Source organism: Notolepis coatsorum (genome assembly GCF_963971535.1).
Source record: "Notolepis coatsorum genome assembly, chromosome: 5".
NCBI lineage: Eukaryota > Metazoa > Chordata > Actinopteri > Aulopiformes > Paralepididae > Notolepis > Notolepis coatsorum.
In genome coordinates this window covers 45,436,592-45,462,805 of record NC_140169.1, presented here as the reverse complement: position 1 = coordinate 45,462,805, position 26,214 = coordinate 45,436,592, and the positions used below count along the sequence as shown (strand labels likewise).

Sequence of the window (26,214 nt, the reverse complement as noted above, 5' to 3'; positions counted from 1 at the left end):
CACACATATACTACACATATACTACACATATACACACATATACTACACATATACTACACATATACACACATATACTACACATATACTACACATATACACACATATACTACACATATACTACACATATACACACATATACTACACACATACACACACATACACACATATATATATACACATATACACACACATATACTACACATATACTACACACATATACACACATACACACACACATACACACATATACACACATATACACATATATACACACATATACTACACATATACTACACATATACTACACATATACTACACATATACTACACATATACACATATATACACACATATACTACACATATACTACACATTTCCTACACATATACACACATATACTACACATATACTACACATATACTACACATATACACACATATACTACACATATACTACACATATACACATATATACACACATATACTACACATATACTACACATATACACATATATTATACATATACTACACATATACTACACATATACTACACATATACTACACATACTACACATACACTACACATATACTACACATATACACATATACACACATATACTACACATATACTACACATATACTACACATATATACACACATATACACATATATACTACACATACTACACATATATACATACATATACTACACATATACTACACATATACTACACATACTACACATATACACACATATACTACACATATACTACACATATACTACACATATACTACACATATACACACATATACTACACATATACACACATATACTACACATATACTACACATATACTACGCCTGCAGAGGTGAGACCTAGTGACCACATATACACATATATTATACATATATTATACATATATTATACACATATTATACATATTATACACATATTATACATTATATTATACACATATTATACATATATTATACACATATTATACACATATTATACATATATTATACACATATTATACATATATTATACATATATTATACATATATTATACACATATTATACATATATTATACACATAGTATACATATATTATACATATATTATACACCAGTACACATATACTATACACATACACACATATTATACATATATTATACACCAGTACACATATACTATACACATACACACATATTATACATATATTATACACCAGTACACATATACTATACACATACACACATATTATACATATATCATACACCAGTACACATATACTATACACATACACACATATTATACATATATTATACACCAGTACACATATACTGCACACATACACACATATTATACATGTATTATACACCAGTACACATATACTGCACACATACACACATATTATACATATATTATACACCAGTATACATATACTATACATATACACACATATTATACATATATTATACACCAGTACACATATACAATACACATACACATAGAATACACATACATATATACAATACACATACGCATATAATATATACATTGTTATGTACCATGAGCTTGATCACTCCTGTGTCACTGTGCATGCAGGTGAGGGCTGCTAATTAGCTGATTGCTGCTGATTGGATACCTGCTGGCAGGTTAAAGCCAGTCCCTCAGTCACACATGCAGCCTGACGGTTGCTAGAAGAGATTGTGTAAACAGAGTCTTTTCACGTTCCACCATTCTTTGATTGTTAGTTTGTGCTATTATTCATAGTTAGAGTATTCTTTTGGTTTAAACACAGGCATTGGTGTCTGTTTGCACTTATGTTGCGTCCCTTTGAGCCAGGGTCGTAACATACATACACATATACTATACACATTAGGGGTGTAACGGTACACAAAAAACCACGGTACGGTACGTACCTAGGTTTTGAAGTCAAGGTTGGGTACGGGTTTTCGGTACAGTGGGGGAAAGTTTGGCTTTCCATGTTCCACTCAGGGGTGATGGTATAATATATTGTCCTCATGTAAATATCCTGATGAAGAATGTTCTCAGTCAACCGAGGTTTGGATAATAACAAAGGTTTATTAACCAAACAGATAGTAAGTACATAGAGAGAATGGCTGAGGGCTTCCCCCAGGTGATCAGCTGAAATGACCCAGGTGAGAAGACCTCGATTGTGGTCGGGAGGAGCCCTATATAGTTCAACAAGGGGGGGTGTGTGGTCCCATTTGATAGGTCAAATGGGGGGGGGGGGGTACAGGTTTGGGGAGAAAGGGGAGGGGAATGTCTTATTCCTGGAGGGGAATGTCTTATTCCACAGAGAGGGGGGGGGGGCACAGGTAAGGGGGACACAGGGGAGGGGAGTATATTTACATGAGGACAATATATTATACCACAGTGATGTACAGTGTGCAGTAACTAATTGTACTTGGGCTGTCACAGAATATTCTATATTGAAATGAATAATCGACTTAAAAAAAATATATATATTAAGCTGGTGTTTGGGTTATATATAATAAGCTGCATTAAGCCTGGTGTTAGGGTTATATATAATAAGCTGCATTAAGCCTGGTGTTTGGGTTAGGGTTATATATAATAAGCTGCATTAAGCTGGTGTTTGGGTTATATATAATAAGCTGCATTAAGCCTGGTGTTAGGGTTATATATAATAAGCTGCATTAAGCTGGTGTTTGGGTTATATATAATAAGCTGCATTAAGCCTGGTGTTAGGGTTATATATAATAAGCTGCATTAAGCCTGGTGTTTGGGTTAGGGTTATATATAATAAACTGCATTAAGCTGGTATTTGGGTTATATATAATAAACTGCATTAAGCTGGTGTTAGGGTTAGGGTTATATATAATAAACTGCATTAAGCTGGTGTTTGGGTTATATATAATAAGCTGCATTAAGCTGGTGTTAGGGTTATATATAATACGATGCATTAAGCCTGGTGTTAGGGTTATATATAATAAACTGCATTAAGCCTGGTGTTTGGGTTAGGGTTATATATAATAAACTGCATTAAGCTGGTGTTTGGGTTATATATAATAAGCTGCATTAAGCTGGTGTTTGGGTTATGGTTATATATAATAAGCTGCATTAAGCCTGGTGTTTGGGTTAGGGTTATATATAATAAGCTGCATTAAGCTGGTGTTTGGGTTAGGGTTATATATAATAAACTGCATTAAGCCTGGTGTTTGGGTTAGGGTTATATATAATAAGCTGCATTAAGCCTGGTGTTTGGGTTATATATAATAAACTGCATTAAGCCTGGTGTTTGGGTTAGGGTTATATATAATAAGCTGCATTAAGCCTGGTGTTTGGGTTATATATAATAAGCTGCATTAAGCCTGGTGTTTGGGTTATATATAATAAACTGCATTAAGCCTGGTGTTTGGGTTAGGGTTATATATAATAAGCTGCATTAAGCCTGGTGTTTGGGTTATATATAATAAACTGCATTAAGCTGGTGTTAGGGTTATATATAATAAGCTGCATTAAGCTGGTGTTTGGGTTAGGGTTATATATAATAAGTTGCATTAAGCTGGTGTTTGGGTTAGGGTTATATATAATAAACTGCATTAAGCTGGTGTTAGGGATATATATAATAAACTGCATTAAGCTGGTGTTTGGGTTAGGGTTATATATAATAAACTGCATTAAGCCTGGTGTTTGGGTTATATATAATAAGCTGCATTAAGCCTGGTGTTTGGGTTATATATAATAAACTGCATTAAGCTGGTGTTAGGGTTATATATAATAAACTGCATTAAGCTGGTGTTTGGGTTAGGGTTATATATAATAAGCTGCATTAAGCCTGGTGTTTGGGTTATATATAATAAACTGCATTAAGCCTGGTGTTTGGGTTAGGGTTATATATAATAAGCTGCATTAAGCTGGTGTTTGGGTTATATATAATAAGCTGCATTAAGCCTGGTGTTTGGGTTAGGGTTATATATAATAAGCTGCATTAAGCTGGTGTTAGGGTTATATATAATAAGCTGCATTAAGCCTGGTGTTAGGGTTAGGGTTATATATAATAAGCTGCATTAAGCCTGGTGTTTGGGTTAGGGTTATATATAATAAGCTGCATTAAGCTGGTGTTTGGGTTATATATAATAAGCTGCATTAAGCCTGGTGTTTGGGTTAGGGTTATATATAATAAACTGCATTAAGCTGGTGTTTGGGTTATATATAATAAGCTGCATTAAGCCTGGTGTTTGGGTTAGGGTTATATATAATAAGCTGCATTAAGCTGGTGTTAGGGTTATATATAATAAGCTGCATTAAGCCTGGTGTTAGGGTTAGGGTTATATATAATAAGCTGCATTAAGCCTGGTGTTATGGTTAGGGTTATATATAATAAGCTGCATTAAGCCTGGTGTTAGGGTTATATATAATAAGCTGCATTCAGCCTGGTGTTAGGGTTAGGGTTATATATAATAAGCTGCATTAAGCCTGGTGTTTGGGTTATATATAATAAGCTGCATTAAGCTGGTGTTTGGGTTATATATAATAAGCTGCATTAAGCTGGTGTTAGGGTTATATATAATAAGCTGCATCAAGCTGGTGTTAGGGTTATATATAATAAGCTGCATTAAGCCTGGTGTTAGGGTTATATATAATAAGCTGCTTTAAGCTGGTGTTTGGGTTATATATAATAAGCTGCATTAAGCTGGTGTTTGGGTTATATATAATAAGCTGCATTAAGCTGGTGTTAGGGTTATATATAATAAGCTGCATCAAGCTGGTGTTAGGGTTATATATAATACGATGCATTAAGCCTGGTGTTAGGGTTATATATAATAAGCTGCATTAAGCCTGGTGTTTGGGTTAGGGTTATATATAATAAACTGCATTAAGCCTGGTGTTTGGGTTATATATAATAAGCTGCATTAAGCTGGTGTTTGGGTTAGGGTTATATATAATAAGCTGCATTAAGCATGGTGTTTGGGTTAGGGTTATATATAATAAGATGCATTAAGCTGGTGTTTGGGTTATATATAATAAGCTGCATTAAGCTGGTGTTAGGGTTATATATAATAAGCTGCATTAAGCCTGGTGTTAGGGTTAGGGTTATATATAATAAGCTGCATTAAGCTGGTGTTTGGGTTATATATAATAAACTGCATTAAGCTGGTGTTAGGGTTATATATAATAAGCTGCATTAAGCCTGGTGTTAGGGTTAGGGTTATATATAATAAGCTGCATTAAGCCTGGTGTTAGGGTTATATATAATAAACTGCATTAAGCTGGTGTTTGGGTTATATATAATAAGCTGCATTAAGCCTGGTGTTAGGGTTAGGGTTATATATAATAAGCTGCATTAAGCTGGTGTTTGGGTTATATATAATAAACTGCATTAAGCTGGTGTTAGGGTTATATATAATAAGCTGCATTAAGCCTGGTGTTAGGGTTAGGGTTATATATAATAAGCTGCATTAAGCCTGGTGTTTGGGTTAGGGTTATATATAATAAACTGCATTAAGCCTGGTGTTTGGGTTATATATAATAAGCTGCATTAAGCTGGTGTTTGGGTTAGGGTTATATATAATAAGCTGCATTAAGCCTGGTGTTTGGGTTAGGGTTATATATAATAAGCTGCATTAAGCTGGTGTTTGGGTTATATATAATAAGCTGCATTAAGCTGGTGTTAGGGTTATATATAATAAGCTGCATTAAGCCTGGTGTTAGGGTTAGGGTTATATATAATAAGCTGCATTAAGCTGGTGTTTGGGTTATATATAATAAACTGCATTAAGCTGGTGTTAGGGTTATATATAATAAGCTGCATTAAGCCTGGTGTTAGGGTTAGGGTTATATATAATAAGCTGCATTAAGCCTGGTGTTAGGGTTATATATAATAAACTGCATTAAGCTGGTGTTTGGGTTATATATAATAAGCTGCATTAAGCTGGTGTTAGGGTTAGGGTTATATATAATAAGCTACATTAAGCTGGTGTTAGGGTTATATATAATAAGCTGCATTAAACTGGTGTTAGGGTTATATATAATAAGGTGCATTAAGCTGGTGTTAGGGTTATATATAATAAGGTGCATTAAGCTGGTGTTTGGGTTATATATAATAAACTGCATTAAGCTGGTATTAGGGTTATATATAATAAGCTGCATTAAGCCTGGTGTTAGGGTTAGGGTTATATATAATAAGCTGCATTAAGCCTGGTGTTAGGGTTATATATAATAAGCTGCATTAAGCTGGTGTTTGGGTTAGGGTTATATATAATAAGCTGCATTAAGCTGGTGTTTGGGTTATATATAATAAGCTGCATTAAGCTGGTCTTTAGGTTAGGGTTATATATAATAAGCTACATTAATCTGGTGTTAGGGTTATATATAATAAGCTGCATTAAGCCTGGTGTTAGGGTTATATATAATAAGCTGCATTAAGCTGGTGTTAGGGTTAGGGTTATATATAATAAGCTGCATTAAGCTGGTGTTTGGGTTATATATAATAAACTGCATCAAGCTGGTGTTTGGGTTATATATAATAAACTGCATCAAGCTGGTGTTAGGGTTATATATAATAAGCTGCATTAAGCCTGGTGTTTGGGTTATATATAATAAGCTGCATTAAGCCTGGGGTTAGGGTTATATATAATAAGCTGCATTAAGCTGGTGTTTGGGTTATATATAATAAGCTGCATTAAGCTGGTGTTTGGGTTATATATAATAAACTGCATTAAGCCTGGTGTTTGGGTTATATATAATAAACTGCATTAAGCCTGGTGTTTGGGTTATATATAATAAGCTGCATTAAGCTGGTGTTAGGGTTATATATAATAAGCTGCATTAAGCCTGGTGTTTGGGTTATATATAATAAACTGCATTAAGCCTGGTGTTTGGGTTATATATAATAAGGTGCATTAAGCTGGTGTTAGGGTTATATATAATAAGCTGCATTAAGCCTGGTGTTTGGGTTATATATAATAAGCTGCATTAAGCCTGGTGTTTGGGTTATATATAATAAGCTGCATTAAGCCTGGTGTTTGGGTTATATATAATAAGCTGCATTAAGCCTGGTGTTTGGGTTATATATAATAAGATGCATTAAGCTGGTGTTTGGGTTAGGGTTATATATAATAAGATGCATTAAGCCTGGTGTTTGGGTTATATATAATAAGCTGCATTAAGCCTGGTGTTTGGGTTATATATAATAAACTGCATTAAGCTGGTGTTAGGGTTATATATAATAAACTGCATTAAGCCTGGTGTTTGGGTTATATATAATAATCTGCATTAAGCCTGGTGTTTGGGTTATATATAATAAGCTGCATTAAGCCTGGTGTTTGGGTTATATATAATAAGCTGCATTAAGCCTGGTGTTTGGGTTATATATAATAAGCTGCATTAAGCCTGGTGTTTGGGTTAGGGTTATATATAATAAGCTGCATTAAGCTGGTGTTAGGGTTATATATAATAAGCTGCATTAAGCCTGGTGTTTGGGTTATATATAATAAGCTGCATTAAGCCTGGTGTTTGGTTTATATATAATAAGCTGCATTAAGCCTGGTGTTTGGGTTATATATAATAAGCTGCATTAAGCCTGGTGTTTGGGTTATATATAATAAGATGCATTAAGCTGGTGTTTGGGTTAGGGTTATATATAATAAGCTGCATTAAGCCTGGTGTTTGGGTTATATATAATAAGCTGCATTAAGCTGGTCTTTAGGTTAGGGTTATATATAATAAGGTACATTAATCTGGTGTTAGGGTTATATATAATAAGCTGCATTAAGCCTGGTGTTAGGGTTATATATAATAAGCTGCATTAAGCCTGGTGTTTGGGTTATATATAATAAGCTGCATTAAGCCTGGTGTTTGGGTTATATATAATAAGCTGCATTAAGCCTGGTGTTTGGGTTATATATAATAAGATGCATTAAGCTGGTGTTTGGGTTAGGGTTATATATAATAAGCTGCATTAAGCCTTGTGTTTGGGTTATATATAATAAGCTGTATTAAGCTGGTCTTTAGGTTAGGGTTATATATAATAAGCTACATTAATCTGGTGTTAGGGTTATATATAATAAACTGCATTAAGCTGGTGTTTGGGTTAGGGTTATATATAATAAGCTGCATTAAGCCTGGTGTTTGGGTTATATATAATAAACTGCATTAAGCCTGGTGTTTGAGTTAGGGTTATATATAATAAGCTGCATTAAGCTGGTGTTTGGGTTATATATAATAAGCTGCATTAAGCCTGGTGTTTGGGTTAGGGTTATATATAATAAGCTGCATTAAGCTGGTGTTAGGGTTATATATAATAAGCTGCATTAAGCCTGGTGTTAGGGTTAGGGTTATATATAATAAGCTGCATTAAGCCTGGTGTTTGGGTTAGGGTTATATATAATAAGCTGCATTAAGCTGGTGTTTGGGTTATATATAATAAGCAGCATTAAGCCTGGTGTTTGGGTTAGGGTTATATATAATAAGCTGCATTAAGCTGGTGTTTGGGTTATATATAATAAGCTGCATTAAGCCTGGTGTTTGGGTTAGGGTTATATATAATAAGCTGCATTAAGCTGGTGTTAGGGTTATATATAATAAGCTGCATTAAGCATGGTGTTAGGGTTAGGGTTATATATAATAAGCTGCATTAAGCCTGGTGTTAGGGTTAGGGTTATATATAATAAGCTGCATTAAGCCTGGTGTTAGGGTTATATATAATAAGCTGCATTAAGCCTGGTGTTAGGGTTAGGGTTATATATAATAAGCTGCATTAAGCCTGGTGTTTGGGTTATATATAATAAGCTGCATTAAGCTGGTGTTTGGGTTATATATAATAAGCTGCATTAAGCTGGTGTTAGGGTTATATATAATAAGCTGCATCAAGCTGGTGTTAGGGTTATATATAATAAGCTGCATTAAGCCTGGTGTTAGGGTTATATATAATAAGCTGCATTAAGCTGGTGTTTGGGTTATATATAATAAGCTGCATTAAGCTGGTGTTTGGGTTATATATAATAAGCTGCATTAAGCTGGTGTTTGGGTTAGGGTTATATATAATAAGCTGCATCAAGCTGGTGTTAGGGTTATATATAATGCAATGCATTAAGCCTGGTGTTAGGGTTATATATAATAAGCTGCATTAAGCCTGGTGTTTGGGTTAGGGTTATATATAATAAACTGCATTAAGCCTGGTGTTTGGGTTATATATAATAAGCTGCATTAAGCTGGTGTTTGGGTTAGGGTTATATATAATAAGCTGCATTAAGCCTGGTGTTTGGGTTAGGGTTATATATAATAAGCTGCATTAAGCTGGTGTTTGGGTTATATATAATAAGCTGCATTAAGCTGGTGTTAGGGTTATATATAATAAGCTGCATTAAACCTGGTGTTAGGGTTAGGGTTATATATAATAAGCTGCATTAAGCTGGTGTTTGGGTTATATATAATAAACTGCATTAAGCTGGTGTTAGGGTTATATATAATAAGCTGCATTAAGCCTGGTGTTAGGGTTAGGGTTATATATAATAAGCTGCATTAAGCCTGGTGTTAGGGTTATATATAATAAGCTGCATTAAACTGGTGTTAGGGTTATATATAATAAGCTGCATTAAGCTGGTGTTAGGGTTATATATAATAAGGTGCATTAAGCTGGTGTTTGGGTTATATATAATAAGCTGCATTAAGCTGGTATTAGGGTTATATATAATAAGCTGCATTAAGCCTGGTGTTAGGGTTATATATAATAAACTGCATTAAGCTGGTGTTTGGGTTAGGGTTATATATAATAAGCTGCATTAAGCCTGGTGTTTGGGTTATATATAATAAACTGCATTAAGCCTGGTGTTTGAGTTAGGGTTATATATAATAAGCTGCATTAAGCTGGTGTTTGGGTTATATATAATAAGCTGCATTAAGCCTGGTGTTTGGGTTAGGGTTATATATAATAAGCTGCATTAAGCTGGTGTTAGGGTTATATATAATAAGCTGCATTAAGCCTGGTGTTAGGGTTAGGGTTATATATAATAAGCTGCATTAAGCCTGGTGTTTGGGTTAGGGTTATATATAATAAGCTGCATTAAGCTGGTGTTTGGGTTATATATAATAAGCAGCATTAAGCCTGGTGTTTGGGTTAGGGTTATATATAATAAGCTGCATTAAGCTGGTGTTTGGGTTATATATAATAAGCTGCATTAAGCCTGGTGTTTGGGTTAGGGTTATATATAATAAGCTGCATTAAGCTGGTGTTAGGGTTATATATAATAAGCTGCATTAAGCATGGTGTTAGGGTTAGGGTTATATATAATAAGCTGCATTAAGCCTGGTGTTAGGGTTAGGGTTATATATAATAAGCTGCATTAAGCCTGGTGTTAGGGTTATATATAATAAGCTGCATTAAGCCTGGTGTTAGGGTTAGGGTTATATATAATAAGCTGCATTAAGCCTGGTGTTTGGGTTATATATAATAAGCTGCATTAAGCTGGTGTTTGGGTTATATATAATAAGCTGCATTAAGCTGGTGTTAGGGTTATATATAATAAGCTGCATCAAGCTGGTGTTAGGGTTATATATAATAAGCTGCATTAAGCCTGGTGTTAGGGTTATATATAATAAGCTGCATTAAGCTGGTGTTTGGGTTATATATAATAAGCTGCATTAAGCTGGTGTTTGGGTTATATATAATAAGCTGCATTAAGCTGGTGTTTGGGTTAGGGTTATATATAATAAGCTGCATCAAGCTGGTGTTAGGGTTATATATAATGCAATGCATTAAGCCTGGTGTTAGGGTTATATATAATAAGCTGCATTAAGCCTGGTGTTTGGGTTAGGGTTATATATAATAAACTGCATTAAGCCTGGTGTTTGGGTTATATATAATAAGCTGCATTAAGCTGGTGTTTGGGTTAGGGTTATATATAATAAGCTGCATTAAGCCTGGTGTTTGGGTTAGGGTTATATATAATAAGCTGCATTAAGCTGGTGTTTGGGTTATATATAATAAGCTGCATTAAGCTGGTGTTAGGGTTATATATAATAAGCTGCATTAAACCTGGTGTTAGGGTTAGGGTTATATATAATAAGCTGCATTAAGCTGGTGTTTGGGTTATATATAATAAACTGCATTAAGCTGGTGTTAGGGTTATATATAATAAGCTGCATTAAGCCTGGTGTTAGGGTTAGGGTTATATATAATAAGCTGCATTAAGCCTGGTGTTAGGGTTATATATAATAAGCTGCATTAAACTGGTGTTAGGGTTATATATAATAAGCTGCATTAAGCTGGTGTTAGGGTTATATATAATAAGGTGCATTAAGCTGGTGTTTGGGTTATATATAATAAGCTGCATTAAGCTGGTATTAGGGTTATATATAATAAGCTGCATTAAGCCTGGTGTTAGGGTTAGGGTTATATATAATAAGCTGCATTAAGCCTGGTGTTAGGGTTATATATAATAAGCTGCATTAAGCTGGTGTTTGGGTTAGGGTTATATATAATAAGCTGCATTAAGCTGGTGTTTGGGTTATATATAATAAGCTGCATTAAGCTGGTCTTTAGGTTAGGGTTATATATAATAAGCTACATTAATCTGGTGTTAGGGTTATATATAATAAGCTGCATTAAGCCTGGTGTTAGGGTTATATATAATAAGCTGCATTAAGCTGGTGTTAGGGTTAGGGTTATATATAATAAGCTGCATTAAGCTGGTGTTTTTACGTTATATATAATAAACTGCATCAAGCTGGTGTTTGGGTTATATATAATAAGCTGCATTAAGCTGGTGTTTGGGTTATATATAATAAACTGCATTAAGCCTGGTGTTTGGGTTATATATAATAAACTGCATTAAGCCTGGTGTTTGGGTTATATATAATAAGCTGCATTAAGCTGGTGTTAGGGTTATATATAATAAGCTGCATTAAGCTGGTGTTAGGGTTATATATAATAAGGTGCATTAAGCTGGTGTTTGGGTTATATATAATAAGCTGCATTAAGCTGGTATTAGGGTTATATATAATAAGCTGCATTAAGCCTGGTGTTAGGGTTAGGGTTATATATAATAAGCTGCATTAAGCCTGGTGTTAGGGTTATATATAATAAGCTGCATTAAGCTGGTGTTTGGGTTAGGGTTATATATAATAAGCTGCATTAAGCTGGTGTTTGGGTTATATATAATAAGCTGCATTAATCTGGTCTTTAGGTTAGGGTTATATATAATAAGCTACATTAATCTGGTGTTAGGGTTATATATAATAAGCTGCATTAAGCCTGGTGTTAGGGTTATATATAATAAGCTGCATTAAGCTGGTGTTAGGGTTAGGGTTATATATAATAAACTGCATTAAGCTGGTGTTTGGGTTATATATAATAAACTGCATCAAGCTGGTGTTTGGGTTATATATAATAAGCTGCATTAAGCTGGTGTTTGGGTTATATATAATAAACTGCATTAAGCCTGGTGTTTGGGTTATATATAATAAACTGCATTAAGCCTGGTGTTTGGGTTATATATAATAAGCTGCATTAAGCTGGTGTTAGGGTTATATATAATAAGCTGCATTAAGCCTGGTGTTTGGGTTATATATAATAAGCTGCATTAAGCCTGGTGTTTGGGTTATATATAATAAGCTGCATTAAGCTGGTGTTAGGGTTATATATAATAAGCTGCATTAAGCCTGGTGTTTGGGTTATATATAATAAGCTGCATTAAGCCTGGTGTTTGGGTTATATATAATAAGCTGCATTAAGCCTGGTGTTTGGGTTATATATAATAAGCTGCATTAAGCCTGGTGTTTGGGTTATATATAATAAGCTGCATTAAGCTGGTGTTTGGGTTAGGGTTATATATAATAAGATGCATTAAGCCTGGTGTTTGGGTTATATATAATAAGATGCATTAAGCCTGGTGTTTGGGTTATATATAATAAACTGCATTAAGCTGGTGTTAGGGTTATATATAATAAGCTGCATTAAGCCTGGTGTTTGGGTTATATATAATAATCTGCATTAAGCCTGGTGTTTGGGTTATATATAATAAGCTGCATTAAGCCTGGTGTTTGGGTTATATATAATAAGCTGCATTAAGCCTGGTGTTTGGGTTATATATAATAAGCTACATTAAGCCTGGTGTTTGGGTTAGGGTTATATATAATAAGCTGCATTAAGCTGGTGTTAGGGTTATATATAATAAGCTGCATTAAGCCTGGTGTTTGGGTTATATATAATAAGCTGCATTAAGCCTGGTGTTTGGGTTATATATAATAAACTGCATTAAGCCTGGTGTTTGGGTTATATATAATAAGCTGCATTAAGCCTGGTGTTTGGGTTATATATAATAAGATGTATTAAGCTGGTGTTTGGGTTAGGGTTATATATAATAAGCTGCATTAAGCCTGGTGTTTGGGTTATATATAATAAGCTGCATTAAGCTGGTCTTTAGGTTAGGGTTATATATAATAAGCTACATTAATCTGGTGTTAGGGTTATATATAATAAGCTGCATTAAGCCTGGTGTTAGGGTTATATATAATAAGCTGCATTAAGCTGGTGTTTGGGTTATATATAATAAACTGCATCAAGCTGGTGTTAGGGATATATATAATAAACTGCATTAAGCCTGGGGTTATGGTTATATATAATAAGCTGCATTAAGCTGGTGTTTGGGTTATATATAATAAGCTGCATTAAGCTGGTGTTTGGGTTATATATAATAAACTGCATTAAGCCTGGTGTTTGGGTTATATATAATAAACTGCATTAAGCCTGGTGTTTGGGTTATATATAATAAGCTGCATTAAGCTGGTGTTAGGGTTATATATAATAAACTGCATTAAGCCTGGTGTTTGGGTTATATATAATAAGCTGCATTAAGCCTGGTGTTTGGGTTATATATAATAAGCTGCATTAAGCTGGTGTTAGCGTTATATATAATAAGCTGCATTAAGCCTGGTGTTTGGGTTATATATAATAAGCTGCATTAAGCCTGGTGTTTGGGTTATATATAATAAGCTGCATTAAGCCTGGTGTTTGGGTTATATATAATAAGCTGCATTAAGCCTGGTGTTTGGGTTATATATAATAAACTGCATTAAGCTGGTGTCAGGGTTATATATAATAAGCTGCATTAAGCCTGGTGTTTGGGTTATATATAATAATCTGCATTAAGCCTGGTGTTTGGGTTATATATAATAAGCTGCATTAAGCCTGGTGTTTGGGTTATATATAATAAGCTGCATTAAGCCTGGTGTTTGGGTTATATATAATAAGCTGCATTAAGCCTGGTGTTTGGGTTATATATAATAAGATGCATTAAGCTGGTGTTTGGGTTAGGGTTATATATAATAAGCTGCATTAAGCCTGGTGTTTGGGTTATATATAATAAGCTGCATTAAGCCTGGTGTTTGGGTTATATATAATAAGCTGCATTAAGCTGGTGTTAGGGTTATATATAATAAGCTGCATTAAGCCTGGTGTTTGGGTTATATATAATAAGCTGCATTAAGCCTGGTGTTTGGATTATATATAATAAGCTGCATTAAGCTGGTGTTTGGGTTATGGTTATATATAATAAGCTGCATTAAGCCTGGTGTTTGGGTTATATATAATAAGCTGCATTAAGCCTGGTGTTTGGGTTATATATAATAAGCTGCATTAAGCTGGTGTTTGGGTTAGGGTTATATATAATAAGCTGCATTAAGCCTGGTGTTTGGGTTAGGGTTATATATAATAAACTGCATTAAGCCTGGTGTTTGGGTTAGGGTTATATATAATAAGCTGCATTAAGCCTGGTGTTAGGGTTATATATAATAAACTGCATTAAGCTGGTGTTTGGGTTATATATAATAAACTGCATTAAGCTGGTGTTTGGGTTATATATAATAAGATGCATTAAGCCTGGTGTTAAGGTTAGGGTTATATATAATAAGCTGCATTAAGCCTGGTGTTAGGGTTATATATAATAAGCTGCATTAAGCTGGTGTTTGGGTTAGGGTTATATATAATAAGCTGCATTAAGCTGGTGTTTGGGTTATATATAATAAACTGCATTAAGCTGGTCTTTAGGTTAGGGTTATATATAATAAGCTGCATTAAGCTGGTGTTTGGGTTATATATAATAAACTGCATTAAGCTGGTGTTTGGGTTATATATAATAAGCTGCATTAAGCCTGGTGTTTGGGTTATATATAATAAGCTGCATTAAGCCTGGGGTTAGGGTTATATATAATAAGCTGCATTAAGCTGGTGTTTTGGTTATATATAATAAACTGCATTAAGCTGGTGTTTGGGTTATATATAATAAACTGCATTAAGCCTGGTGTTTGGGTTATATATAATAAACTGCATTAAGCCTGGTGTTTGGGTTATATATAATAAGCTGCATTAAGCTGGTGTTAGGGTTATATATAATAAGCTGCATTAAGCCTGGTGTTTGGGTTATATATAATAAGCTGCATTAAGCCTGGTGTTTGGGTTATATATAATAAGCTGCATTAAGCTGGTGTTAGGGTTATATATAATAAGCTGCATTAAGCCTGGTGTTTGGGTTATATATAATAAGCTGCATTAAGCCTGGTGTTTGGGTTATATATAATAAGCTGCATTAAGCCTGGTGTTTGGGTTATATATAATAAGCTGCATTAAGCCTGGTGTTTGGGTTATATATAATAAACTGCATTAAGCTGGTGTTAGGGTTATATATAATAAGCTGCATTAAGCCTGGTGTTTGGGTTATATATAATAATCTGCATTAAGCCTGGTGTTTGGGTTATATATAATAAGCTGCATTAAGCCTGGTGTTTGGGTTATATATAATAAGCTGCATTAAGCCTGGTGTTTGGGTTATATATAATAAGCTGCATTAAGCCTGGTGTTTGGGTTATATATAATAAGATGCATTAAGCTGGTGTTTGGGTTAGGGTTATATATAATAAGCTGCATTAAGCCTGGTGTTTGGGTTATATATAATAAGCTGCATTAAGCCTGGTGTTTGGGTTATATATAATAAGCTGCATTAAGCTGGTGTTAGGGTTATATATAATAAGCTGCATTAAGCCTGGTGTTTGGATTATATATAATAAACTGCATTAAGCCTGGTGTTTGGATTATATATAATAAGCTGCATTAAGCTGGTGTTTGGGTTATGGTTATATATAATAAGCTGCATTAAGCCTGCTGTTTGGGTTATATATAATAAGCTGCATTAAGCCTGGTGTTTGGGTTATATATAATAAGCTGCATTAAGCTGGTGTTTGGGTTAGGGTTATATATAATAAGCTGCATTAAGCCTGGTGTTTGGGTTAGGGTTATATATAATAAACTGCATTAAGCCTGCTGTTTGGGTTAGGGTTATATATAATAAGCTGCATTAAGCCTGGTGTTAGGGTTATATATAATAAACTGCATTAAGCTGGTGTTTGGGTTATATATAATAAACTGCATTAAGCTGGTGTTTGGGTTATATATAATAAGATGCATTAAGCCTGGTGTTAGGGTTATATATAATAAGCTGCATTAAGCTGGTGTTTGGGTTATATATAATAAACTGCATTAAGCTGGTGTTTGGGTTATATATAATAAGCTGCATTAAGCCCTGTGTTTGGGTTATATATAATAAGCTGCATTAAGCTGGTGTTAGGGTTATATATAATAAGCTGCATTAAGCCTGGTGTTTGGGTTATATATAATAAACTGCATTAAGCCTGGTGTTTGGGTTATATATAATAAGCTGCATTAAGCCTGGTGTTTGGGTTATATATAATAAGCTGCATTAAGCTGGTGTTAGGGTTATATATAATAAGCTGCATTAAGCTGGTGTTTGGGTTATATATCATAAGCTGCATTAAGCCTGGTGTTAGGGTTATATATAATAAGCTGCATTAAGATGGTGTTAGGGTTATATATAATAAGCTGCATTAAGCCTGGTGTTAGGGTTAGGGTTATATATAATAAGCTGCATTAAGCCTGGTGTTAGGGTTATATATAATAAACCGCATTAAGCTGGTGTTTGGGTTAGGGTTATATATAATAAGCTGCATTAAGCCTGGTGTTTGGGTTATATATAATAAACTGCATTAAGCTGGTGTTTGGGTTATATATAATAAGCTGCATTAAGCCTGGTGTTAGGGTTATATATAATAAGCTGCATTAAACTGGTGTTAGGGTTAGGGTTATATATAATAAGCTGCATTAAGCTGGTGTTTGGGTTATATATAATAAACTGCATTAAGCTGGTGTTAGGGTTATATATAATAAGCTGCATTAAGCCTGGTGTTAGGGTTAGGGTTATATATAATAAGCTGCATTAAGCTGGTGTTTGGGTTATATATAATAAGCTGCATTAAGCTGGTGTTAGGGTTATATATAATAAGCTGCATTAAGCCTGGTGTTAAGGTTAGGGTTATATATAATAAGCTGCATTAAGCCTGGTGTTAGGGTTATATATAATAAGCTGCATTAAGCTGGTGTTTGGGTTAGGGTTATATATAATACGCTGCATTAAGCCTGGTGTTAGGGTTATATATAATAAACTGCATTAAGCTGGTGTTTGGGTTAGGGTTATATATAATAAGCTGCATTAAGCCTGGTGTTTGGGTTATATATAATAAACTGCATTAAGCTGGTGTTTGGGTTATATATAATAAGCTGCATTAAGCCTGGTGTTAGGGTTATATATAATAAGCTGCATTAAACTGGTGTTAGGGTTAGGGTTATATATAATAAGATGCATTAAGCTGGTGTTTGGGTTATATATAATAAACTGCATTAAGCTGGTGTTAGGGTTATATATAATAAGCTGCATTAAGCCTGGTGTTAGGGTTAGGGTTATATATAATAAGCTGCATTAAGCTGGTGTTTGGGTTATATATAATAAGCTGCATTAAGCTGGTGTTAGGGTTATATATAATAAGCTGCATTAAGCCTGGTGTTAAGGTTAGGGTTATATATAATAAGCTGCATTAAGCCTGGTGTTAGGGTTATATATAATAAACTGCATTAAGCTGGTGTTTGGGTTAGGGTTATATATAATAAGCTGCATTAAGCCTGGTGTTTGGGTTATATATAATAAACTGCATTAAGCTGGTGTTTGGGTTATATATAATAAACTGCATTAAGCCTGGTGTTAGGGTTATATATAATAAGCTGCATTAAACTGGTGTTAGGGTTAGGGTTATATATAATAAGCTGCATTAAGCTGGTGTTTGGGTTATATATAATAAACTGCATTAAGCTGGTGTTAGGGTTATATATAATAAGCTGCATTAAGCCTGGTGTTAGGGTTAGGGTTATATATAATAAGCTGCATTAAGCTGGTGTTTGGGTTATATATAATAAGCTGCATTAAGCTGGTGTTAGGGTTATATATAATAAGCTGCATTAAGCCTGGTGTTAAGGTTAGGGTTATATATAATAAGCTGCATTAAGCCTGGTGTTAGGGTTATATATAATAAGCTGCATTAAGCTGGTGTTTGGGTTAGGGTTATATATAATAAGCTGCATTAAGCTGGTGTTTGGGTTATATATAATAAACTGCATTAAGCTGGTCTTTAGGTTAGGGTTATATATAATAAGCTGCATTAATCTGGTGTTAGGGTTATATATAATAAGCTGCATTAAGCCTGGTGTTAGGGTTATATATAATAAGCTGCATTAAGCTGGTGTTAGGGTTATATATAATAAGCTGCATTAAGCCTGGTGTTAGGGTTATATATAATAAGCTGCATTAAGCTGGTGTTAGGGTTATATATAATAAGCTGCATTAAGCCTGGTGTTAGGGTTATATATAATAAACTGCATCAAGCTGGTGTTAGGGTTAGGGTTATATATAATAAGCTGCATTAAGCCTGGTGTTTGGGTTATATATAATAAGCTGCATTAAGCCTGGGGTTAGGGTTATATATAATAAGCTGCATTAAGCTGGTGTTTGGGTTATATATAATAAGCTGCATTAAGCTGGTGTTTGGGTTATATATAATAAACTGCATTAAGCCTGGTGTTTGGGTTATATATAATAAACTGCATTAAGCCTGGTGTTTGGGTTATATATAATAAGCTGCATTACGCTGGTGTTAGGGTTATATATAATAAGCTGCATTAAGCCTGGTGTTTGGGTTATATATAATAAGCTGCATTAAGCCTGGTGTTTGGGTTATATATAATAAGCTGCATTAAGATGGTGTTAGGGTTATATATAATAAGCTGCATTAAGCCTGGTGTTTGGGTTATATATAATAAGCTGCATTAAGCCTGGTGTTTGGGTTATATATAATAAGCTGCATTAAGCCTGGTGTTTGGGTTATATATAATAAGCTGCATTAAGCTGGTGTTTGGGTTATATATAATAAGCTGCATTAAACCTGGTGTTTGGGTTATATATAATAAGCTGCATTAAGCCTGGTGTTTGGGTTATATATAATAAGCTGCATTAAGCTGGTGTTTGGGTTTGTGAGGTTCGCCTTTCCCTTGACCTTTAATTCCCTGTCTCCTCACCTCACTAGCCCCCACCCTCGCGTTCGTTTACTCTCGTTTGCTCTTCAGCAGCCACACCCTTGGACTACCTGTCATTATGTGTTTGATTGGTCTCGTGCCGAACACACACTTCTAGTTCTAGTATCAATTACCATCACGCACCTGATGTGTATTCTAATTAGCGCCCCTGTTGGGCTTTAAGTACCTCGCTCTTCCCCTCTGTCCTTGTCGGGTCGTTCCGTATCATATCTCTATCACCTAACTCCTTCGGGAGGTTCTCTGTCTATAGGCTCCTACGGGAGTTTCTGTTTCTGTCTGTATGCTGTTTTATCTCCGGCGTGAGACGAGGTGCAAGCTTTGGCCACCTGTCGCCGTTGCCTGGAGGGAGACATTGTACTGCGCTCTCTAATTCTCTACGGGAGGTATTCCAGTGTTCCACCCCAGACCTCCGCGCCAGATGCGCTCAAGCCTTCGCCACCTGTCGCCGTTTGCCTGGAGGGAGACACCGTACTGCGCTCTCTAAACCTCTACGGGAGGTATTCCGGTGTTCCACTCCAGACCTCCGCGCAGCAGATGCGCTCTCCGTACCGGCGCGTACTCCAAGCAGACGCGCACCATCCAGACCTCCGAGCCTGACGCGCTCTTCACTCCAGACGCGCATCCAGACGCGCATCCAGACGCACTCCAGACGCTCATCCAGACCTCCGAGCCTGACGCGCTCTTCACTCCAGACGCGCATCCAGACGCGCATCCAGACGCACTCCAGACGCTCATCCAGACCTCCGAGCCTGACGCGCTCTTCACTCCAGACGCGCATCCAGACGCGCATCCAGACGCACTCCAGACGCTCATCCAGACCTCCGAGCCTGACGCGCTCTTCACTCCAGACGCGCATCCAGACGCGCATCCTGACGCACTCTAGACGCGCACCACTCAGACCTCCGCGCCAGATGCGCTCTCCGTACCGGCGCGTACTCCAAACAGACGCGCACCACTCAGACCTCCGCTTGGACAACCCGTTCCCCGTAACGACGCGCTCGCCCTGTTTGATTCTGCTCTCTTTACGCACAGCGCCTGGGTGAGTTTTGCAAGACTGTCTTTTGACCCTATCATTTTTCGTGTGTGTAAACACTGAAGAGATCCTGCTTTTTGTTCAGTCTGTCACTCACCCTGTGCCTGCTTTTTGGATTGTTCATTGGGATGATATTTGTTTGAACTTTGCTCTCTGTGTGTATTCACACCGAAGATAATATCACTTGGATTATTATTGGGACATCGCTCACTGTGTGTATTCACACCGAAGATATTATCACTTGGATTATTATTGGGACATCGCTCACTGTGTGTATTCGCACCGAAGATTCTATCTCTTGGATTGTTGTTGGGACATTGCTCACAGTGTGTATTTACACCGAAGATTCAAGTCACTTGGATTATCTGTTTGGGACAAGTCACGTCACCTGTCACCTGTCTGTTCCCAACTGTACTCTGAGCTAACCCGCTCTCTCTCTCTCTCTGTCCCGCTACCACCTCGGAGAACTGCCGAGAGGATTCTGCAGAGCGGCTCTGACGTCACTGTCAGATTCCTCAGACGAACCTTCCCGGGAGAAGCTGCAGAGCAGCAACATTCCTCTAATGCTTGTATCCCAGTCTTCCAGTTCTCTAGTCCTCCTAGTCCTCCCTGTCCAGTCCTTCTAGTCCTCCTAGTCCTCCCTGTCCCCAGCCCGCCTCCGCGGGCCTCTGTCCCTGTTTCCCCTCTCTAGTCCTCCTAGTCCTCCCTGTCCAGTCCTCCTAGTCATCCTAGTCCTCCCTGTCCAGTCCTCCTAGTCATCCTAGTCCTCCCTGTCCAGTCCTCCTAGTCCTCCCTGTCCAGTCCTCCTAGTCCTCCCTGTTCCTGCCTGTTCCCCTGCCCTGGCCCAGTCCGTTAGCCTGCCCAAGCCTTCCCCTTAGCCAGCTCGCCTCTTAAAGGCACTGGTCCTTTTCCCTTTTCTTGTTTCCCTGTGATTTGTGTTCTCCCTTAAAGGGACAGTGCCGTTTTCAGTTGTTTTCAATAAATGCCCAGTTCTTGGCTTACTCTCATACCTGTCTTGTGTTGTGCGATTGGGGTCGGTTACAAACCATAACAGGGTTAGGGTTATATATAATAAGCTGCATTAAGCCTGGTGTTTGGGTTATATATAATAAACTGCATTAAGCTGGTGTTTGGGTTATATATAATAAGCTGCATTAAGCCTGGTGTTAGGGTTATATATAATAAGCTGCATTAAACTGGTGTTAGGGTTAGGGTTATATATAATAAGCTGCATTAAGCTGGTGTTTGGGTTATATATAATAAACTGCATTAAGGTGGTGTTAGGGTTATATATAATAAGCTGCATTAAGCCTGGTGTTAGGGTTAGGGTTATATATAATAAGCTGCATTAAGCTGGTGTTTGGGTTATATATAATAAGCTGCATTAAGCTGGTGTTAGGGTTATATATAATAAGCTGCATTAAGCCTGGTGTTAAGGTTAGGGTTATATATAATAAGCTGCATTAAGCCTGGTGTTAGGGTTATATATAATAAACTGCATTAAGCTGGTGTTTGGGTTAGGGTTATATATAATAAGCTGCATTAAGCTGGTGTTTGGGTTATATATAATAAGCTGCATTAAGCTGGTCTTTAGGTTAGGGTTATATATAATAAGCTGCATTAATCTGGTGTTAGGGTTATATATAATAAGCTGCATTAAGCCTGGTGTTAGGGTTATATATAATAAGCTGCATTAAGCTGGTGTTAAGGTTATATATAATAAGCTGCATTAAGCCTGGTGTTAGGGTTATATATAATAAGCTGCATTAAGCTGGTGTTAGGGTTATATATAATAAGCTGCATTAAGCCTGGTGTTTGGGTTAGGGTTATATATAATAAACTGCATTAAGCCTGGTGTTTGGGTTATATATAATAAACTGCATTAAGCTGGTGTTAGGGTTATATATAATAAACTGCATCAAGCTGGTGTTAGGGTTAGGGTTATATATAATAAGCTGCATTAAGCCTGGTGTTTGGGTTATATATAATAAGCTGCATTAAGCCTGGGGTTAGGGTTATATATAATAAGCTGCATTAAGCTGGTGTTTGGGTTATATATAATAAGCTGCATTAAGCTGGTGTTTGGGTTATATATAATAAACTGCATTAAGCCTGGTGTTTGGGTTATATATAATAAACTGCATTAAGCCTGGTGTTTGGGTTATATATAATAAGCTGCATTAAGCTGGTGTTAGGGTTATATATAATAAGCTGCATTAAGCCTGGTGTTTGGGTTATATATAATAAGCTGCATTAAGCCTGGTGTTTGGGTTATATATAATAAGCTGCATTAAGATGGTGTTAGGGTTATATATAATAAGCTGCATTAAGCCTGGTGTTTGGGTTATATATAATAAGCTGCATTAAGCCTGGTGTTTGGGTTATATATAATAAGCTGCATTAAGCCTGGTGTTTGGGTTATATATAATAAGCTGCATTAAGCTGGTGTTTGGGTTATATATAATAAGCTGCGTTAAGCCTGGTGTTTGGGTTATATATAATAAGCTGCATTAAGCCTGGTGTTTGGGTTATATATAATAAGCTGCATTAAGCTGGTGTTTGGGTTAGGGTTATATATAATAAGATGCATTAAGCCTGGTGTTTGGGTTATATATAATAAGCTGCATTAAGCCTGGTGTTTGGGTTATATATAATAAGCTGCATTAAGCTGGTGTTAGGGTTATATATAATAAGCTGCATTAAGCCTGGTGTTTGGGTTATATATAATAAGCTGCATTAAGCCTGGTGTTTGGGTTATATATAATAAGCTGCATTAAGCCTGGTGTTTGGGTTATATATAATAAGCTGCATTAAGCCTGGTGTTTGGGTTAGGGTTATATATAATAAGCTGCATTAAGCTGGTGTTAGGGTTATATATAATAAGCTGCATTAAGCCTGGTGTTTGGGTTATATATAATAAGCTGCATTAAGCCTGGTGTTTGGGTTATATATAATAAGCTGCATTAAGCCTGGTGTTTGGGTTATATATAATAAGCTGCATTAAGCCTGGTGTTTGGGTTATATATAATAAGATGCATTAAGCTGGTGTTTGGGTTAGGGTTATATATAATAAGCTGCATTAAGCCTGGTGTTTGGGTTATATATAATAAGCTGCATTAAGCCTGGTGTTTGGGTTATATATAATAAGCTGCATTAAGCTAGTGTTAGGGTTATATATAATAAGCTGCATTAAGCCTGGTGTTTGGGTTAGGGTTATATATAATAAGCTGCATTAAGCCTGGTGTTTGGGTTATATATAATAAGCTGCATTAAGCTGGTGTTTGGGTTAGGGTTATATATAATAAGCTGCATTAAGCCTGGTGTTAGGGTTATATATAATAAACTGCATTAAGCCTGGTGTTTGGGTTAGGGTTATATATAATAAGCTGCATTAAGCCTGGTGTTAGGGTTATATATAATAAACTGCATTAAGCTGGTGTTTGGGTTATATATAATAAACTGCATTAAGCTGGTGTTTGGGTTATATATAATAAGCTGCATTAAGCCTGGTGTTAGGGTTATATATAATAAGCTGCATTAAGCTGGTGTTTGGGTTATATATAATAAACTGCATTAAGCTGGTGTTTGGGTTATATATAATAAGCTGCATTGAGCCTGGTGTTTGGGTTATATATAATAAGCTGCATTAAGCCTGGTGTTTGGGTTATATATAATAAGCTGCATTAAGCCTGGTGTTAGGGTTATATATAATAAGCTGCATTAAGCCTGGTGTTTGGGTTATATATAATAAGCTGCATTAAGCTGGTGTTAGGGTTATATATAATAAGCTGCATTAAGCTGGTGTTAGGGTTATATATAATAAGCTGCATTAAGCTGGTGTTAGGGTTATATATAATAAGCTGCATTAAGCCTGGTGTTAGGGTTATATATAATAAGCTGCATTAAGCTGGTGTTTGGGTTATATATAATAAGCTGCATTAAGCCTGGTGTTAGGGTTGTATATAATAAGCTGCATTAAGCTGGTGTTTGGGTTATATATAATAAGCTGCATTAAGCTGGTGTTTGGGTTATATATAATAAGCTGCATTAAGCCTGGTGTTAGGGTTATATATAATAAGCTGCATTAAGCCTGGTGTTAGGGTTATATATAATACGCTGCATTAAGCCTGGTGTTTGGGTTATATATAATAAGCTGCATTAAGCCTGGTGTTAGGGTTAGGGTTATATATAATAAGCTGCATTAAGCTGGTGTTTGGGTTATATATAATAAGCTGCATTAAGCTGGTGTTAGGGTTATATATAATAAGCTGCATTAAGCCTGGTGTTAAGGTTAGGGTTATATATAATAAGCTGCATTAAGCCTGGTGTTAGGGTTATATATAATAAACTGCATTAAGCTGGTGTTTGGGTTAGGGTTATATATAATAAGCTGCATTAAGCTGGTGTTTGGGTTATATATAATAAGCTGCATTAAGCTGGTCTTTAGGTTAGGGTTATATATAATAAGCTGCATTAATCTGGTGTTAGGGTTATATATAATAAGCTGCATTAAGCCTGGTGTTAGGGTTATATATAATAAGCTGCATTAAGCTGGTGTTAAGGTTATATATAATAAGCTGCATTAAGCCTGGTGTTAGGGTTATATATAATAAGCTGCATTAAGCTGGTGTTAGGGTTATATATAATAAGCTGCATTAAGCCTGGTGTTTGGGTTAGGGTTATATATAATAAACTGCATTAAGCCTGGTGTTTGGGTTATATATAATAAACTGCATTAAGCTGGTGTTAGGGTTATATATAATAAACTGCATCACGCTGGTGTTAGGGTTAGGGTTATATATAATAAGCTGCATTAAGCCTGGTGTTTGGGTTATATATAATAAGCTGCATTAAGCCTGGGGTTAGGGTTATATATAATAAGCTGCATTAAGCTGGTGTTTGGGTTATATATAATAAGCTGCATTAAGCTGGTGTTTGGGTTATATATAATAAACTGCATTAAGCCTGGTGTTTGGGTTATATATAATAAACTGCATTAAGCCTGGTGTTTGGGTTATATATAATAAGCTGCATTAAGCTGGTGTTAGGGTTATATATAATAAGCTGCATTAAGCCTGGTGTTTGGGTTATATATAATAAGCTGCATTAAGCCTGGTGTTTGGGTTATATATAATAAGCTGCATTAAGATGGTGTTAGGGTTATATATAATAAGCTGCATTAAGCCTGGTGTTTGGGTTATATATAATAAGCTGCATTAAGCCTGGTGTTTGGGTTATATATAATAAGCTGCATTAAGCCTGGTGTTTGGGTTATATATAATAAGCTGCATTAAGCTGGTGTTTGGGTTATATATAATAAGCTGCGTTAAGCCTGGTGTTTGGGTTATATATAATAAGCTGCATTAAGCCTGGTGTTTGGGTTATATATAATAAGCTGCATTAAGCTGGTGTTTGGGTTAGGGTTATATATAATAAGATGCATTAAGCCTGGTGTTTGGGTTATATATAATAAGCTGCATTAAGCCTGGTGTTTGGGTTATATATAATAAGCTGCATTAAGCTGGTGTTAGGGTTATATATAATAAGCTGCATTAAGCCTGGTGTTTGGGTTATATATAATAAGCTGCATTAAGCCTGGTGTTTGGGTTATATATAATAAGCTGCATTAAGCCTGGTGTTTGGGTTATATATAATAAGCTGCATTAAGCCTGGTGTTTGGGTTAGGGTTATATATAATAAGCT

General features: G+C 35.7%; 1 protein-coding gene across 1 annotated transcript in view; it reads left to right on the top strand.

Moving 5' to 3' along the window:
- The first annotated feature begins 858 nt into the window (after positions 1–858).
- Positions 859–26,214, top strand: part of srpx (sushi-repeat containing protein X-linked) — a 115,357-nt gene continuing 90,001 nt past the window's right edge. Inside the window, exon 1 of the mRNA XM_084314474.1 lies at positions 859–866. The gene's annotated coding sequence lies outside the window, so the exon portion shown is untranslated. The remainder of the gene's footprint in view (positions 867–26,214) is intronic.